Source organism: Diabrotica undecimpunctata, chromosome 8 (assembly GCF_040954645.1).
Source record: "Diabrotica undecimpunctata isolate CICGRU chromosome 8, icDiaUnde3, whole genome shotgun sequence".
Classification (NCBI taxonomy): Eukaryota; Metazoa; Arthropoda; class Insecta; order Coleoptera; family Chrysomelidae; genus Diabrotica; species Diabrotica undecimpunctata.
Window position 1 is genome coordinate 126199551 of NC_092810.1, and position 15314 is coordinate 126214864.

Sequence of the window (15314 nt, forward strand, 5' to 3'; positions counted from 1 at the left end):
CCTAATTTAAGTAAGAAGTCATACACGCGTTGTTTGTATTTGGACATAATAGTGAAAATGTGTAAAACGATGAAAATGTATTTTGAACCCCTTGTCAATTAAATGTAAACACAACACTTTACACTAATTAAAGGGCGTAGTTACTTCCCAGGAGGGGTTCAAACAACCTACCATTGTATATAAACAAAAATAATTAATTGGTCTGGTGTTGCTGTAAATGAGAATTTATTACGTTTTGATTAGCTAAAATTGATAAAAATGTTCTTTTCAAAAACAATATTAATGTCAGTTGTTTTTAGTCATCATCCTTATTTATTCGTGTTTTTTAAATACCATGTTAAGAAAATAAAAAGATATTTCACCTAACATTTTGGTTAATTTACTAACGAACCCTTTACCGCATGTAAAGCCATGTTTTTTGTCAAAAATAAATTTTCTGATAAGAATTTAATTCTATTTTCACATAAAAATATTGAAAAAAATTTAGCTACGGGGAAAACTTTATTGACAAAAAAAAAAATTGGTGCCAAATATGGAACATCATGCAACAATGTAATATTAAAGTCAAACTAGCTTAAAGCTACAGTATACACTATGCAGTATGAAACTGCAAATAACAGTTTGTCAATTTTAAAACTTTGTTTTGGTTATATCTCACGAACAAAAGCTGATATCGAAAAATGCTTTAAACCGTTTCTAGGATAGTAAAGGGAAACTAAAATGACATGAAAGAGAACTCATCCCAATGAACCCCCTACGCCCCACCCACCACAACCAAAAAAGTTTAAATTGCAAGCCCCTACTTGTGATACATCATTAAAAAGACTTTAAAAAATGCTATCCAATGCGATCAAGGCAACCTAGCTCTAAACGAAGATTTGCTGCACTTCAACAAGATGGAGCATTTCCTCACTATGCAGCTCCAGTTAGGCACTGGTTGGATACTAATTATCCGAACAAATGGATTGGAAGAAGAGGTCCTATTGGGTGGCCACCGAGGTCACCAGACTTAGCGCCACCTGACTTTTTTCTATGGGGTTACCTCAAGTCAGTTTTTTATAAAACTCAACCTGCGTCACTTGGGGCATTGCGAGAAAGAATTACGCAAGCATGTCGCGCTATTACTAGAACAACATTTGCCAAAGTTCGTGCAGAATTTGAAAATAGACTGTATTATTGTTTACAAAACAACGGAATCCACTTTGAATATTTACTTAATTAACATTTTTAACAAACTTGTAGTTCAACAAAAACCTCATTAAATTTTCCATTTAAGCCAAAGTTTCACAATTCTTGCTTCACCCTATATAATTATTATTTATACCATTGGATAGCATTTTTTTATAGTCTTTTCAATGATATATTACAAGTAGAGGTTTGCAATTTAAACTTTTTTGGTTGTGCTGGGTGAGCCCTCGGGACTTGATGGGGGTGAGTTTTCTTTCATGTAATTTTAGTTCCTTCTTACTATCCTAGAAACAGTTTCAAGCATTTTTCGATATCAGCTTTTGTTCGTGAGATATAGCCCATTGTATGTTTTAAAATTGACACCTGTATGTTTTCCCTGTACAGACTGGAAATTTATATCTTGACCTAGTGCTCTCATACCAATAGGGAAAATGATCAAACCCATCTTTACTGATGTCTTCTTGGGGCATTTCTTTAGTGCGTCCCTTTTTTCGTTTATACTAGTACATCTGTCGATGAACGAGTAAGTAGTAGCTGAAGGCTACTACTTGACGGCCTACTCTGTTCTCTTAACCAACTTAGGTTTTCTCGCTTCAACATCGGTTATTGCCAATTTGGTATCCAAAAGGGGTAAATCAAATTTCTTCGCTGTTCTGGCTAATAACCAACAGTTCACGGCTGTCACATCAATGAAATGAGAAAATATTCGTAAATAATTTTTCTTCGACCTGATTTTTATACGATAAAATCCTAACATGGAATCAAGGATAAAATCCTAACATGGAATCAAGGATACCTACACCTCCCATGTGGTTGTTGTAGATAAGGACACTGTTAGGACAAGTTATCATTTTTTATGTACTTTCTTGTAAAAAAGTTTCTTTTTTTTCCTTTTGGTTCACTTCCAACATATGTTCACATTGTAGAAACGATTTTATTATCAAACCAGAAAACTACACTGACACTGACATGACTGACATATAAACTCTGCGGCGCTTTTTCATTTCTTTCTCAACTTTCATCACAACTCCAGGAACATGATTTAGTCTTACTGTTCCCCAAGGTAAAATGCCCTCTGGTCAGATATATCATGAGAGGTACGCTGGTGAACCAATTGTGAAAAAATGACTTATAATATTGATGTTTTGGAATCGAATCTGCTAATAATTTGACAGTCACGTTGCTGCTCATACTAATTTTTGGTGTTCCCGAAAGTACAATATTACTTTGTGAACCATCAAACAAGTCATAGTTGAATTCCGAAATACCACGCAAAAATACTCACACAGTTTTTAAAGCCCCACTTATGTGGTTTTCTTGGGTTATACCTGCTCCTTTGGTTGGCTTCGCGCTTTTGTTGGTATAACATGTTCGTCTACAGTTAGAAATTCTTATTTTAGAACCATGAGTAGCCGTTTTTTGATTTGGCTCAGAAAAAGTCTGATTTTTAATATTCTTTTATGTCCAGGCTGATCATTTTCAATCATGTCATCATTGTTATTGAAATGCAAGAAACGTTTTATTTCTTCGAATCTGTTACAGTTCATCACATCACTTACTGCTCGGTGACCAATATTGGCATTCCAATAGTGTCTTGTTGATGGAAGTTGAATTATCGACATGTAAATAGCAATTCCTATAAATTGTTTTATTTCTTATTTTTTTTATATTAGCTGGTTAATCTTTACGTTGTTGCACTGAGTATAAATTTGATTGTTCTATGATATGCTCTCTAAGACTATCAGGAAAGAGAAACTTTTCAGAACCAGTAAATTTTGTATCATTTTCTGATCTTCTCAGATTACCTTTCACCCATATATGACATTTCTTCCTATGATATCGCAGTCTTTCAGACAAAGGGGTATCATCATCTAAGAAATCTGAGAAGGTGGTAGGAATGACAGTTTCATTGACATTTCTTTGATAAATTTGTATGCTCCTCATTGAAACTATCTTGACAAGATATCATCTCATTTGTGCCATCTTCATCGGAGAGATCTGATTCTTTACTATTTGTACTATTTTTGGTGTTCGAACTGTACTCATTGTACCATCAAAGAGTTTTGGATTCATATCTACAAAAACAATCAATGAATCCATAACTTTATGGTGTAGGACAAACCCCTTTTTTGGGTTTTCGAGAGACTTTCAAAATTCGTAATTTTTAGTACTCACCTGAGAAGATATCTAACATCACAATACAATGAATTTCAATTTTTTCTCGCCACAAAAAACGTTTTTACCATGAAAAATAACCTCAAACTTAGAAAACTGTTTCATGTGATTCAGAATTTCAACAAGAACAAACTTGATACTGCGCACGGCTGCCCATCTCGCCGTCGAAACTATGCCGCGTATCTCACGAAACCATTAGTACGTGCCAGATAAGAGGCTGTCATACAGCCACGACAAAGATTGAATTAAAACATTAAAAAAAAATTTTCGTTTGTGCCATATATGGCACATAATGCGGTAAATGGTTAACTCAATAATAATGCAAATTAGACAAATTTTGTTTTTGTTTTACTTAGAAAAAAATTCTTTCAGTAATTTAATTTTATCTGACTCTATCAATATTGACAATTCAGACATACATTATACATTTTAAAGTAGACGACCTTAAAATGATATTGTCAATATTTTTGAGTTACGTTACTAGGACGACTTTATTGTAAGATAGTTCATTCGATTCGATGAAATCAACTCCAACTTAAGAATATCTGTCAGAAAAATTATAGCATGTGATTTGTCTTTAAAAAGACAACCACATGCAATGAACCACATAGAGTAGAGACACGTTAGCAAGAGATACGCTAATGTGAAGAACGTATTATGCGATAAAAATCTAAAGATGGACCTGAGAATGAGACTACTGCGCTGTTATGTTTTAATAATGTTCCTCTACGGCTCTGAGACCTGGACGCTGAAATAATCGAAAAATACAGACATCTTGAACGCTGGTTCTATCATAGAATGCTTAATATATCGTGGATAGACAGAAATAACAATATTTAAATCCTATGCTAAGCTAATAAAAAAATCATTTAATAAATAAATCATTTCAAAAAGCGAAAACTTGAATATTATGCTAACCCCTCTAATCCAGTGCATCCCTTATTTGTAATGTCCACGTTTAATTTACACAATACCAATTCCTTACCACCAATAAAACCTATTCCACTAATTTTATCACAGACAGTTAATGATATCTCTCTTACACATACCATTCCTCTTTATCAACCTCCATCTCCTCCTTGGATCATGTCCACCCCCAAATTTAACACCTCGCTCACCAACTTCAATAAAAATAAACATCCGAAAGAGATCATTATAAATGCATTATATACACGGATGCCTCAAAAAATGACACAGGAGTAGGCTGCTCTGTTACAACCTATGATTCACTAATTAAGTCATCACTTATACCAGCCGTCAGCAGCGTTCATACTTGCGAATTATTTAGTATATTGCAAGCTTTTAACCATATATCTCCACCTAATAAGCAGGTTGCCATATGCACAGACTCTTTAGCATCAGTCCATTCTATCAAAAATATATTTACTGATCATCCAATCGTCCAAAAGATCCTAGACTCTTATCAAATTATCTTGTCCCAAAACAGTTACCATAATCTGGCTGCCATCTCATATTGGTATAGAAGGCAATGAAACTGCAGATCACTATGCTAAACTTGCTACAGCATCACCTGAAATCACCGATAAAATTCAAATTTGTAAGGACCTAAAATCATATACTAAAAGAAAAACCAGACTCCTTTGGCAGCAGCATTGGAACTCTAACCTTTCGATCTTACACGAAATACAACCGTCAATAACCAGTCAGCCTACATTTGACTATTCAGCCCTCTCAAGACGAGATCTTATTGTGATAAGACGACTTCAAATAGGACATTCAAACTCACACACGGCTAATGTCCTCTAGCATCCGTCCCTACTGTCAAATCTGCCAATCATATTTGACAATCAAACATATTCTCACTGAATGCCATCAACATTCGGCCAGAAGATTACAATACAAACTCAAAAGTGAAGTACGAGATATCCTAAACAACCCTGACCAAATAAAAGCTGTGGTACAATTCCTTAGAGATAAACACTTATATCAAAAAATATAATTAGATTTTAATTTAGACATTGTATAACATATTATTATCATTCCGTATTATTGTAACATATTCTTAATGTAACACTTAATGTTTGTGTAATGAAAATTCATGTTATAGTACCTGTGTAAGTGGCCATAGTAGCCGAGCACGTTAAAGTTGAAATAAAAAAAAAATCTTAATCCTTAATAAACAAATAAAAATCTGTATACATTTGTTTTAGTTTTAGTTATATTTAATATTTATATATTTAATGTATAGTTATAGAATGTTTACTTACAATTATTGGTTTGTTGATTTAAAATACTCACCTGAAAAAAAAAATATAATATGTATTAATAAAAATATATCTTTATTATATTAGTAATCTTAATAAGTCTTGTTTTAAAATTACAGTCAACATAATAACTGTTCAGTAAAATTTTTAAATATACTTAGTACATAATTAAAAACTAAAAATTTGACCAATATTTCTACATTCAGACGCAAAATAAACGCAACAGGGAAAATTTTGGTCAAATTCAAAGTATATCAGTTTTTTTATTTTTAGCCCTATTTTGATGATTTTTTTAGCACACTGTGTAAAAATTTATAAATATTAATTTAGTATAGTGAGTTTTTTAATAAAATTTAGTATTTGACTTATTATACGGGGTTAATCGAAAGGTGGTTTTTTATCCTAACTTTGAAACATCCTATGGAATAATTCCGTTAGCGGATTCTCGTAAAACCTTGTTTTTCGGTTGCAACCATGTATTCTAAATATTATGCTTTTTGTTATATGAGTTATTTTATTCTCTTTATTATTTCTTGTATTATTCATTCATTCATTATCTTTTGTATTAATTTGTAATACGACGATGGGGCTTTGTTGACCGATATCGAAGGAATGTCATGTCGACATTCCAGAAGCACTGTATTTAAATATTGATTAAAAACAGCGACATGATTTTGGTTTTAATTAACAATGATAATAATAACGAAACATATAAAAACAACTTAAATGTAACTTAACCTAAGTACGCAAATAACCAAGGAAAACTACTAAAAAAGAACTTAATATTTTGTATTGCCTGCCCTAGCCTCTATAACTGCCTGTACACGTCGGCTCATGCTGTCTATGAGGTTGCGAATATAATCTTGCTGGATGTTTTCCCATTCCTCTTCTAGAGCCAAGCAAAGGAGTCCCCTCCATGGCTAACGCGAAGACTGAAAGTGCACTCCGCAAATCTCTCTCCAGTTCGACGCCATACTCGTTCTCTCGCATCTGTTGACTGAAAACAGTATTTTGTTTTGAATATGATCTCAAATTAAAACCTGCTGTAAGGAGCACAATATTTTTATCATCATCACCATCATTCTGATTTTACAATCCTGTGTGCTTCCTAGCCTCTTTAAGCATTTCTCTCCAGTCGTCTATATCCATAGCCTACCTTCGCTAAGCAGTTATTCTCATATTTGTCATATCTTCATCGATATTATCAAGAAACCTTGTTCCAGGTCTTAATGTGTTTTACGATATCTGGTTCCTGGTATATTTTATAAAGTTCGACGTTATATCGTCTTCTCTACACTCTATTGTCATTCACCGCTGCATAGATCTGCCTTAGTACTTTTCTTTCGAAACATCCTAACATATGTCCATTACTTTCTTTAGAGTCCAGGCCTCTGAACCATATGTTAGGACTGGGCTTATTATTGTTTTAAATGAGTTTTACCTTTGTATTTCTCGATACAATTAAGGATTTAAAGAGATTAAGCCCAAAATAGCACCTTCACTGTAAGTTTTTTTAAACTATGATATACAACTAACCACTGGGGTTTTCCCTTTTTACTTTACCTTAAATTTTTTTCTGTTGACGTTAATGTTCTTATAGAATGCTCTGAAGTATTTCTCGTTGTTAAAGTTTTCTATATAAGTGGTATTATCTTTTTAATTGGTTTCATTTCTGTCCTTTGTGTATTATCTTTTCTTCTTTTCTGTTTTTCTGATAATTATCTATAGTTGTTCTAGTTCGTTTGGTAATAATTTTTCTGTAGGCTTAATTTTTTCCCTTGTCACATTCTTACATTTATTGTCAAACCATTGATTTTTACGAGCACGAGATTCTGTTCCCATTTCATCTTTTGGCTGCTGCTTCATTGGTCCAGCTGTAGTCTATATCTTTCTGACTCGCTTCATACATATATTTTGGTTCTTTAGCCTGTTGGTGATGTTTTTCGAGTACAGTTCTACAACTGTAGCATCTCTCAGCTTTTGTATATTCCATTTCTTTCTAGTTATTTTATTTTCTTTGCTGGCGTTTAAAATTCTAACCCTTAATGTTGGGATCACTAGGCAATGACTGTGTCTTGAATTCATTAAGATGTGATTAATCTGACTCGTTATTCTTCAATCAGGGGTAGTCCAGGTTACCTTGTCATATTTAATGACGATGCTAAGGTTATCAGTCGTAATCCATTATCCCTACTGACGTTGTGTAGGCAATGCCTTCCTATTGTGAGGATGAAAACTCGCTCTCGTCCTATTCTGACGTTCATGTCACCTAACACTATTTTAGTATCATTTCTTAGGAATATATTCCGTAAGCGTGCGCTAGGTCTTCGAAGAACGGTTCTTTTATTTCTTCTGGTTTGTGATCACTCGGAGCATATGCATTGATAAACATGTAATTGAAGATTTCCCTTTTAGGCATAAATAGCACATTCTTTGACTGTAGGCTTTAAGGTCAGTAATAAAGGCGTTTGTTCTCTGATTTACAATAAATCCCACTCCATATAGGTATTGAATTTCATCGCAGTTATAATATATGGAATGAGTTCTCTTGTCAAAAGTGCCGGTTCCCGTCCATCGCATTTTCTACAGTGCCAAAATATCTACTTTGTACGTGTTTGCTCGGTCTAGTAAAGATGTGAGCGCTTCATCTCGGTACAGGGTTCGAGTATTCGATATTTCTAATCTCAATTTCATTTTTCGTCCTCAAAGTTGTTTTCGTAAGTTCCGTTTAACTAATAGTTCCTGAGATTCCATACCATATACTATGGAATAAGGGGTACCATATACTACCTTTTAAAATCATATCTTACAGGAAGAACACAGATTGTTGCATTTAATAATCAAGAATCTAATCCTTTACCAGTTTCGACCGGAGTACCACAAGGATCAGTTTTGGGGCCTCTGCTATTCTTGATATATATAAATGATTTACCAAGTGCGTTGGATAACACCAACTGTGTTCTTTTTGCAGATGACAGGAAAAGTTTTATACGTCTAAACTGTAATATTTTCTTAAATATTTAAAAATTAAAAAATTCTGGTGAGACCATGTGTTTCTTAAAATCCCAGTAATTATTATGGTTACATATCAGTCCTACCCACAGTTCTTCCGGTTTAAATTCATAACGTATATGTAAAATGTTTATCTTTTTATTTTACCTTTTTGAAACCGTGCAAGGAAGTCAACAAACTATTATAATATTAATAGTTCGAATTATTTTCCCACATTAGCTTTGTCTATTTTTTAAACATCACGGTATGATAACGTTATAACATTTTTTAGTATTAATTACTAACGTCTACATTTATATATAATTTTTCGTGGTTATCCTAAAAGTTCCCATTAAAAGGTGTTTGTTCCGCATGGATTTTCCTAATGTTTAAATACGTCAATTGGATAGATATTATTTGTTTTAATATTAACTTTATTAAGTTCGTTCTTAACTACCATATTTAATGGCAACAAACGATAATTTTAATTGTTAATACGTTATATTGGTTCCGAGATGGAAATTGAAACCTTAAATATAAAGTATTTTCAATACAAATTGTTTTAAATCTATTTTCTTGTGGCATCTTAATACAATTTACTATTTTTATCGGGAATAAGAAACAATTTTACTTTAAAATAGGTTTATTTTGACGTTTCAATTTCCACTTCCGAAATCGTTCTCGAAATACAAATTAGCCTGTGTGTCTATACCCAGGTACCTGGGTATCTTTGGTAATTGTTTTATGTAAATCATTGGCGATAGTATAAGTATTTTGATTCCAGCTTCTAGTTTTTCCAGAAAAACAAAGAACCAGGCGGACAAAAATAGAGCAAATAGGTTAAACAGAGAGGTCAAAACAGCACTACAACAACACCGTAGTGAAAGCTGGGATGGAACAAGGACCAAATATGCAAAATATTTGGAGGCTTCAGAGAGTACTGGGAAATGACAGAAAGCTACAGTGAAAAAAGCAGAGGTAATGAGGAGTACTCTCGAGAGAGAGTGTACATTAAATAACCACCCAGACGAGTACATTGACTTCATAAAAGAAGTCGAAAGACAAAGAGAAAGACCCGAAAAAGGCACCTGGTCCAGATCAAATAACGAACAGACAGGGCTCTAAAATACTTACCAGCGAGAGCCATAGTATATTTAACAAATATAATCAATGCGATGCTAAGATTCAAGAAATTCCCAAACAGATGGAAAGAGGCCCATGTCATAATGTTACCAAAGCCCGGAAAAAACAGCACATTCCCGCAAAACTACAGGCCAATAAGCTTGCTACCTGCAATCAGCAAGATTGTAGAGAGAGTAATACTCAGCAGACTCCAAACTGAAACAGACAGACTAGATATAATACCCGAAGCCAAATTCGATTTTAGATCAGAACACTCCAGTGAGCTACAAGTACTCAGATTAACAGAGTACATAGCAGCTGGATTTAATGATAAACAATACACAGGAGCTGCCTTCCTAGATGTAAGCAAAGCTTTTTGACAGAGTCTGGCATAAAGGACTGATCTACAAAATGAGAAGATACGGCTACAGCGGAGCAATGACAAGACTAATCTCTTCGTATTTGATCAATCGTAGTTTCAGAGTTCGAATAGAACAAGTCCGCTCCGAACTCGGGAACCCGGAGGCTGGAGTGTCACAGGGAGCGGTACTGTTACCTCTACTGTACAAGATATACACAGCAGATATACCTAGAACACCAGGTACATTACTAAGCCTCTATGTCGAAGACACAGCGATAGCAGCCAAACACAGAAATGTAGACATAGGTAAACAACTTACAAACAGCACAAGAGGACATGGAAGAATGGAGTTTAATATGGAAAATCGCTATAAACTCCGAAAAGACACAGGCTCTACTTTTCAAAAAGAGGCACCAACAACCAGAAGAACAGGTGACTGTGCAAGACAATCCCATCAAGTGGAAAAGCGAAAAAAATGGATATAGTAAATTAAAAATACCTGTCAACGTTTTTACACCATTATGTCCACACCCGTGGCACCCGGGTAAGACTAATGTTTAGTAAATCATGAAGCTGTGTCTAGTTTTTTTATATAAAAGTGATAAAGAAACATAAATAAAAGTTACATTTCAAACACATTGTCCGCACTTACTTATATTTACTGAGTGTTCGTTACATAGTGGACGATTACACACATTACATGATTTTCGTGACTTTCTTAGCCGCTTTTTCGCTAAAGACATACAAATGTAGCAATTTACAACAATTTTTAGACGTCCAGTGGAATCTCGAAGAGGTAATGACTCTGCTATATTACTTGAATCTGTAGGTAGAATACAGTTAATTCCCGACCTTGATGAAAAATTTCGATATACATTTGGTACTTTAGATCTAGCAGAAATTGCAGGCATCACTAATTGTTTCCCTAAGTCTTATGGAAAAAGTCTACGCTTACTAGTTTCAGTAGAACTCTGAGGATTATTCTCTATATAAATTATATAGGTTGCTAGGCAAGCTACGTCTAGGATATTGTAAAAGAAAGCTACTGGCCAACGCAAAGTTCTGCGTTTAGTGAAATAATGAGAAACCATTTTCTCAATGTTGTCTACGCCTCCTTTAGTTTTATTATAGAACAGAATTATTTTAGGTCTATTTTTTGAGCCACTTACATTATCGTAGTCATGCATTGTTGACAGCAAGATAACCCTTTCTTTCTTTTTTTGGCTCATATGAACAAATGGTAACACGATCTGCACTGAATCCGTGTAATGTCGATTCAGGCTCACGCTCTGGCGAATTCAGCATTTCTTGTGGAATATATGGTTTGTTTATTTTCAAAGTACTAACTAATGATAAATTCCAAGACAACAGGAGACGGGCTAGTGGAAGAGTTATGAAAAAACTATTCATTGTTATGTTTCGTCCAGAATTTTTGTATCGATAACACAAATTTTTTACTACGCGTTCACCTTGATTACTTTCACGTCCAGTTGAATTTTTTCCGATATAAATTTGTCCAGTAAGTGGATACGAATTATCGTCATCACAAACCCACCAAACCTTGATGCCATACTTGGCAGGTTTTGCTGGCATGTATTGCGTGAAATGTGTCCTACCTCTAAAAGGAAATAACTGTTCATCCACAGTAAGTCAATCCGACGGTACATAGTTACGACGTAAATTATCATTGAAAACATGGAATATATCTGTAATAACTGCAGCTTTATCATTTTGCAAACGTTCTGCACGCTTTTTGTCATTGTCAAACCGTAGAAATCTGCTGATGCTTTGGATGCTCTGGCAAAGTATGAGTGTCTGTTTTCCATAAATCTTTCGAGTGCTCTGAATTCGAATGCCGTACTCCTGCTGTAATAAGAATACCTACATATGCATCAAATTCTTCTGCTGTGAGTGACTTCCAAACTTTTCCAGGTTTGTCAGGGTTTTCAGTATTATACTTTTCACAAACGCCATTAGCTTTTCGATTGGTTTCGCGTATAATTATGTCACACATTACGTCACTAAAACACATTTGAAAATTTTATTATTAAAACGATACCGAATCTGTATTGAAGAAAATGGGGTCATTTTGAACATTTATTGTAATATCATATTTATAGAGGTTATAGACATTTTGTGTACTTGTTAATTCATTTAAGCCATTTATTTAGTTGTACGTAATTTTTTAAAGGTTAATGAAAAGGGCCGTAACTCAATAAAAACTGTTTTTTGAAAAAAGTGATAAGGCAAAAATTTTTTAAAAATAATGTGTTAAACTAATGAACACAAAATTCATTTGATTTGAACGTACTTAATAGTTTGGGGGGATTTAGGGTTGCACACCCCCCTTAAAATTTTTCCGTGCGCTTAGATTTTGTTGTTTCTTTTGTATAAAAAATGCTTTCAGAACAAGAAAGTAATGCGTTCATTTTTATTACAAAATGTCAAGTGGTTTAGGAGATAATGCAAAAAAATAATTTTTATTTTGTAACTTCAAAGGGCTGTAACTTTTTTTGTGTACACTTTTGTACTAAGGTAAGTTGGATTCAATCAATTTATTTTTGTCCCCGGAATGCGTGATTTAATTTATGACATACCTTTATGAAACACCCTGTATAATATAAGGATAGACAGAGGGAACAGAGCTAGATTTATACATTTATATTACACATTTTATCCTAAATTTTTCTTTTAGTCATTTTTAAATATACCAAAAAATTTTGTATAAGCCTAATATTACGATGAGAGATATATAAAATAGAAGAGTGACACTGAGGAAGAGATATTTGTTCTTTTATCACCTTTTTCAATACATACTTATAGTATTTTTCATATAAAAATGCGTGCACGTCATTCAAGATTTACGACGTCAAAACCCCACAGCGTTACCAAAACATCAGAATAGTTAGTAAGTGAGAAATTTTTAAAACGTCAACTATTTGTCAAACTACTATATTAACGGTAAATACACTTAGTTTTAAGATTACTGCAACACACTAAAATACATAAGAAAACATTTTAATACAAAATTATATATTCTAAATTTTAAACTTACTTCTTTTCGAGCATTAATATTAAAAACGTCCCGCCATTATTTCTTGTTTAAAATAATCTATCTTATATGAAAACTTATCAGATTTCTACAGACTATTTAGTTGATTTGGCATAGCACAATCACAATACACAACAATAATTAGTTTTTAAAGCTTTTGGTCTAAATTTAATATGTATTTATAAATACAATTTATGAATATATAATATATTATGTTCAAATTGTGTAAGAAATCAGAACATAAACAAAATTCTCACTCTAAAAAAGCGGCAACACTTTAAACAATTTTTCCACACGCTGAACTATCAAAAAATTTGAAGTATTCATGTATCAGTTGCGTACAATTCTCTAATATATTTAATTAAAATTATTATTTTGTGGATTATTAGACTTAAAGAGTTATTTCATAAAATTTATATTTTTAATAATAACAATTATTTTTGGTTATTTAATCAATATAATTCTAAAATTCTCAATATAATGATGATTACATTTTTCTGATTATTATACCATGTTGATGCCTATGAAAGATCGAGCAGTTCCGTATGGGTTTCGTATTATTAGCTGTGTTAGGAAAATTTGAACTCTAAGGTTGACGTTCTGGAAATTTTAAATATAAGTGACATCACTTAATACAAATTGTGACGTGCACGCATTTTTATATGAAAAATACTATAATGCAGCATCATTATATGGACGGTGTTTTGCAACAACCGTCCAACCCACATTTGTTTAAAAATGAGGTTAGACTTGTCAAACTTTCCATCAAAATGCATACTACATCAAGTAAAAATGATATAAGCCATATCCATACTCATGTAGGCGTTGGTGAACTAAGTTCTAAACCACATTGATCAAATAATATGAAAACAGAAATTTGTAAAAATAGTTTAACCCATGTTTTCATTATATGTGGGTTAGACGCTTGTTGCAAATCTTTGTAAGCGTCTTTTCATTGTGTGCACCAAATGCAAAATATTAAATTGAACAAATCTTTATTTTGACTTATTAAAAGACGAGAAATTTGTAATTACACTAACATTACAATTTTATTTAAATAAATAAAATTGCACCAAACTAGAAGCTTTATCTTTAATGGTAAAATACGAAAGTATATTATTTAAAACTGTGAATTTTCTGTGTTGTCATCTCGAGAAATTTTAAAATTCCTTTTATCACAGATAGTGTACCGAAAAGGTAATATTATAATATGTTTTGCGATTACTCGTATGTTGGTATTATAGATGCCGAAAAAAAATTGCATTATCAAATAACGAAACATATTGTTCATTATATAAAATATTGGAACTGTTGCTTGATAGTCAAAATTCTGGTCAGCAAAATATTGTATCCCTTTTTAAAAAAGGAGTGCGACAGATTGTTGTTATTTAGGTTGTTGGTATAATATTTTAAAGAAAAATATCACAAACTTGGTGTTCTTACTTCAGTGACTATAATTTTTATTATTCGAGGTACGTATAAATTTATTTTGACTTAAAATTTTACAGTAGATATAAAATTTTATGTAATAAACCTTTTATTTAATATTAACAACTAACGGCAGTTAAACTAATTTGGATCTGTGATAGCTGCCCATATTATATACTTGCACATACAGAAATATAAATATATCAAGTTTAAAATTAGCTACGTTATTGGGGTAGTGGGGTTAGATTTTTTTTACTAACTGCACTATAACGCAAAATTTATTTTTTATAGCAGTTGTAAAAAATGTTTTGTAAATGTAACATTTTTACTTCGTAATAATATATTAAAAGTGGATGTTTTAAGTAAGTGCCTAAAACTCTTATTTTATTTTAGAGGATGTATATTTTAAAAGGAAGGCTATTAGCGAACCTGGGAATTCAAAAATTTCAACAAACTTTGATTCTGCAGAAGACACGAGAGGCCAAGGGGATATGGAAATTTATTTAAATATAACAAAAAATGATGGCAAAAAGAAACGCGGAAGATCAAGAAAAACACTAAATCAATGAAAACCAGACAGAAAAAAGTTTGCAAATTGTAACCAAAAATATGTTTCGGCAAGAAACAAAACTGTAATACCTAAAAAGTTCAATGAAGATGACTCTTGTCCATGTTCAAGAAAATAATACTGTAAATGTTGAAACGAGATGAAGATTTTTGGAGTATAGGAACATTTGAAGGGCGCTGTGCTTTACTTAGCAATAATGTACTC

General features: G+C 32.7%; 1 protein-coding gene across 12 annotated transcripts in view; it reads right to left on the reverse strand.

The window, feature by feature from the left end:
- LOC140447973 (G-protein coupled receptor Mth2-like) overlaps positions 1-15314 on the reverse strand; it is a 347198-nt gene that overhangs the window by 219557 nt on the left and 112327 nt on the right. The window lies entirely within an intron of this gene.